A 5,286-nucleotide genomic window follows, 5' to 3' on the forward strand; every position below is an offset into this window, starting at 1 on the left:
TTTGAAAAAAAAATCTTCAAAATATTAGTACAAATTAAGTTTTTTTATTTAATATAATATTTTTTGAAAATCCATGATAGAAATAAATATTATTAAGGCATAATTTAATTATTTCTTTATAGATGATAGTTTTTATACATGATACAAAATATACCATTTGGATGAAACATTCTACTATTACAAATTTAGAAATATCATAAAATTGAAAAGAGATATTTTTTAATATTATGAACTAAAAAATCTAAAGACATATTTTAATTGAAATAGATTAAAAAATATTGATTTCATTGTCGAAAGATAATTTTTCTTTTGCTTCAAAATACTTGTTTTTTTTATTGATCTAAAGTTGCATCTCCTTGGTGTAAGATTTGAATGTTTAAACAAGGCAATTGACAAAGGTTTTCTTCACTAAGCAAGGGACCTTAGTAACCATGGTCTTATAAAAAAAATTACAATAAATAAAGTATTCCAAATTAGAACAAAATTTTTAAAAATAAATAAATAAATAAATAATGACAAATACTATTTGAATGGGACTCCACTCTCTAATAAGTTTATAAAACTATGGATTTAGAAAAAAAATGTTAGAGACACGATGTGGCTTTGGAGCCTTGCCACGCTCGGGTGCAACAAGCTTTTGTAAGCTTGTGTGATCACATATGGTGTCCTTAGGTGAAACCTTTTACGTTCAATCACTACAGGGGGAGTATTTTATTACTTTTACACACTTGGTTAACACATATGAACAACTGAGGTCTTTGAGAGATGGAACGAGTTAAAATTAGGATTCAAAAATTAGTTCTAGTAACAATGGCGCGAGTAGTCAGAGACCGTACATGTTGTGGATCGAGAAGGCCCGTCACGAAGACCAGGTAGAATCTGAACTTGTTGTGGCAGTAATTAACCTGGGCAGGTATGTTAAATTTCACCTCACGAAAGTAGTTCCAGGGAAAAAAACTCCCGCCTGATTTGTATCGCAGCTGCACGAGGTTCCTTTTGAAGTTTTTTTGTGTTTTCCTACGGCGTGCGAGCTTCCAATTGTTTTAGATGTGGCAGCGTGGAAGCTGGTTGTTGTTTCGTTGAGGCGCGGCGGAAGCATATTCTTCCGATTTTTTCTTCATGCGATTATTCCGTTTTCCTGGTGCGACGGTGTAAGGGCGGATCGTTTTTCTTCTGGTTTTATTTTTTCCTTTGTTCTACGGGTTCGAGTTTCAGCGGTGGCTGTTAGCACTAGTGCTGTGGCGATCAACCACTCTCTTCATATTATTTTTCTTCCTTCCGCACTGTTGGAGAGCTCCGACGTAGGCGGGTTGTGGGCGGCTGTGAAGAAGGCCACATTGCGTTGTTTTTATTTTTTGGTGTTGATTATTTTTATTTTTTGTAGATGGCAGCGCTAATCTCTGCGGTGTCCGGCAGTTTTTTTTGCGTTGTGGAGCTAGAGGTGGCTCAATGTTTTCTTCCTTGTATTGAGATTAACCGCTGGTGTTAAAGTCCTGTCGACATCAGCTCGTGTGGAGGTCCTGTCGTAAAAAGAACGGAGGCGGAGGACTTCGCAACAGTAGGAACTCCTTCTTGCTGCAGCTGTTTTCGCCACTAGTCCTGCTGGCGGCTCGCGGATTGTGCGTCGGCGAAGGCATTGGCCTGTCTTGCTCCCTGTCTGGTGGATCTAGTGTTATCGACATTGGCGGGTGCTGCAATAATTCCTAATTCAATCTAGCTCCGAGTTTGGCGGAAATGTTGCATGTTGTTTGGCTTGGCCAGCGAGGAGTGGCTTAATCCGTATCGACATGTTCAGGGCATCTTGCGGGACTGCTACAAAATCATTGTGGCGACACACATAGACTTGTCCATTTGCCAGGTTGTTAGTGTTGGAACAGGGGCTCTGGTGCGGCGAAGTGTACATTGAATTGTAGTGCAAGGTTGGTTGACATTTAGTCGAAGAGAGGTCGAAGAAGTGGAGGATGTCCTAATCTACTTGGTGGTGAGTGTCAAGAGTTCAACTCCCGGAGGTTAGTAACGGCTCGATTGGCATTGTGGTGAGCATTGCTAGAATGGAGCTATGTTGGCTGGCATTTAACTTTAATCAAGCGCTCTTTTGTCGTCTTGGCCACAATTTTCTCAAGCAGTGAGAGCAATGACAATTGTATTGCGTTGTTTTACTTATCGCATTTCTTTATGCTCTTACAAGCATTATTGCTGAGCTCGTGTTAGTGAACTTCAATTGTAGTGGTTATCCGGGAATAGTCGCGCTAATCCAGTCTTGATCAAGGCACCAAGTCATCATGTTGTTGAGAGATTCTTGTACCGTGATCTCTTATTCCGTGAGGGTTGCTGCAGTGGATGCCAGTTGTGTTCTAGTTCTATTGCAGGTTGTGGTAGCACCGTCAATTGTTAATCCTTCGGTTTCTTCTTCAATTGCTCTAAGGGGGTTAAAATTATGGTGGTTGTCAGCGTTGACTGTGCCAGCCTACGTGAGCGATGCAGGTTGCTACTGAAGTTGCTGTGGAATTCTAGAAGTGATCGTTGTGCTGCGAAGTGCAATTCGACTATATTGTCGTGCTCCTTGGTTTTTTTTATTTTTCCTTCAGTAAAGTGTTCGTAGTGACTGATGTACTTAGCGGTGTACTTGAGACGGATCGTGTTGGGTCGAAGACGCACATCACGGTGAAGCAGCGGAACCAGGTAGTGGTAAGTGGATCGGAAGTGTTCACCGACGCCAACGGCTGTTTTGTTTCCAGCCTGTGTGGGAAGCGCTCCTATAGCGGAACAGACTGCAACGTAGGGACCAAGCTGCCTTCAAGGAGCGTACTTCGTGGATGAAGAAGGTGGACGAACAAGTGAACTTCTACACTAGGTGAATTAGGTTAGATTCAATTGGATTTAGGTTAAAAGAATTTTAGGTTAAAACGGATGATTTTGTATATGGATGAAAATATTAATGCATTATATGAATAGCTTAAATATGGACGAATGTTGAGTTTGGATGAATTTAAGTTGGATGATAAGTTATTCATAGATGAAATTTATTTGTGGATGATAACTTGGATGATTTTTTATCAATGGATGAATTTTAATTAAATAGAAAATAAAATTCAATAAAAATTTAAATTTAGGGTTTAAAAAGGAGATTTTTGTGAATGCATTTTGTGAAGGAATTATTATTATAAGTATGAATTAATGGTAGAAAGTGGCTTAATTACATGGGTATTAAAGATGATTTAAGAATAATTAAATTAGGATTTAAAGAAGAGCTATAACTTATTTGCTTGTTAAGAATTAGATAAATGTCCATGTATGAGAGGTTTGTTCATCTCACTCTTGGGTGATTTAAAGAGGTTAAGAGTGGATTGATTAAAATTTAAACAAGAGCTAGAATTTCTAAGATTTCCATAACTAATTCACTTGTTGTGAATTAGAATAAACTTCTAGTTAGTGGAGGTTCATTTTAGTTCACACAAATTATGCAAAGACAATATTCCTTTAATTGTGCACTTAATTGAAGGGGTGTGAGCAAGTGGTTTTATTGGCTCTGAATCTTATTATCATATATGCTCAATATAACAAAAAAGACTCTTGAGGTCGAATGTGGTATAAATTTAGAATTTATACCAAAGTAATTAAGGTGTGATTAGCAAGGACACCACAAGGAAGGTAATTTTGTCATGTAGCTCATGAAGGGAATAACTCTATAGAATAACTTGTGTATATAAGAATAGTATTTTTTTATTTTTATTTTATTTTATTTTATTTAGGTGGTAATTAAGAGTGAAATAAAAATGCAAAAACTACTTATGTGGACCTTGCACATCTTATTGTAACGGACCTACATCTTCAAGCCATAGATGGTAGGATTCAACTCTAGCCAATTCATTAGCAAGAAGATGCTAATATGGATGACATTGAAGATGGTTCCAAATGAACTCCTAAGCAATGTTTGCAACATCATTCAAGGTCTTAATCCTATGTTGGATTGGAATAGAAAAAACAAATTTGGGATAGACCAAATTTTTTGTATTACTCTCATAAATAGTAATTCCTATTGTTTAACTATTAGAGCCTTCAATCCAATCTTGGAAAATGTTCAAACATTATAGTAGACTACAACAATCTGTCAATTTGGTGCATGTACTATTTGTCCACTTGTTACTTGATACAAGAGTGTAATTCAACTCAAAACTAAAAGATCCAACGGAATATTGGCTTGTAATTATAAGCCATGTCAAGACAAAATCAATAGCAAGGCAATGCATCTAGTAGGCAATAAGAAGAGAATAACATAGTATTAGTAATTCTTTCTATGCAAATTGTAAAGGGAGCGATTGCATCTCTACTAGAGACTTGGACAACCGACATTGTTGTTAGCTAAGGTAATTCAATAAAGAGTGGAATTCTGATCCAATGAAAAATAAAATACAATTATTATAAAAGAGCAAACAATAGGGTTAATACCATTTAATACCATTTATTTGCATCAAAAGTGCCTTCAATGGGCAATGTGGAAAACAAGGGAGGAAAATTGTGGATGGGAGTCTTCTCTTAATATAAGTGAATTTATACATATCAATAAACTCAACAAAGCGCATAACAAGTAGTTCAATTAAAAAGATAATATTATATAAGGATCACAATCAGCAAAGCGTTTGTTTATTCTTTATGAAGAATAAGTTGCCAATGAAACAATGAAGGTGGGATATTGAAAACCACTAAATCCAATGGAAGAAAGAAGATATGAAGTAATAACAATGGCATAATTCAAAATCAAAAAGGAGGTGACAATGGAAATGCACTCTCGAAGATAGCAATAAATAAATCCAATCTGTTGGATGTACAAACAATCTCTACTTAGATGGAATGGGTAGAAGAAGAGCTAGGGTTAGAAGAAATTGGGAGATATAAAAATGTTGCAACCTTAACAGAAGCACAACCACATAGAATAGTGGAAGTTCTTTTTGGATTCAAAGCCAAATGTCTAGTATTTAATTTGAACAAAGAATATAATTTTTAGTGTGTTTCTATGGAATTGCATTGCATTAGAGAGCATAACAATGTAGATACATTAAGAATGTGTTAATAAAAAAACATTAAAACTAGGTCTAATGTCATACTTCAGTTGCTCGGACCATGTATGAGAAAATTTAGGAAGTCAATTATGTTTTATTAGATTAGTTGTCTTTTTGTTCAATGAATGGTTAAAAAATTAAGGGCTTACCATTAAAAAATTAAAAAATAATGAATTAAATTGACTATTGAGCAAGTTGATATTAAAGAGCAACCAACGCTTATCAT

At 35.8% G+C, this 5,286-nt stretch overlaps 1 long non-coding RNA gene across 1 annotated transcript; it reads left to right on the forward strand.

Moving 5' to 3' along the window:
• The first annotated feature begins 353 nt into the window (after positions 1-353).
• LOC112294200 (uncharacterized) lies at positions 354-2,961 on the forward strand. Its single transcript, XR_012219369.2, has 2 exons — positions 354-1,151; positions 1,385-2,961. It is a non-coding gene; the product is annotated as an uncharacterized LOC112294200 (long non-coding RNA).
• Positions 2,962-5,286: the final 2,325 nt, after the last annotated feature.

This window comes from Physcomitrium patens, chromosome 17, assembly GCF_059467195.1.
Source record: "Physcomitrium patens ecotype Gransden chromosome 17, ASM5946719v1, whole genome shotgun sequence".
Lineage (NCBI taxonomy): Eukaryota > Viridiplantae > Streptophyta > Bryopsida > Funariales > Funariaceae > Physcomitrium > Physcomitrium patens.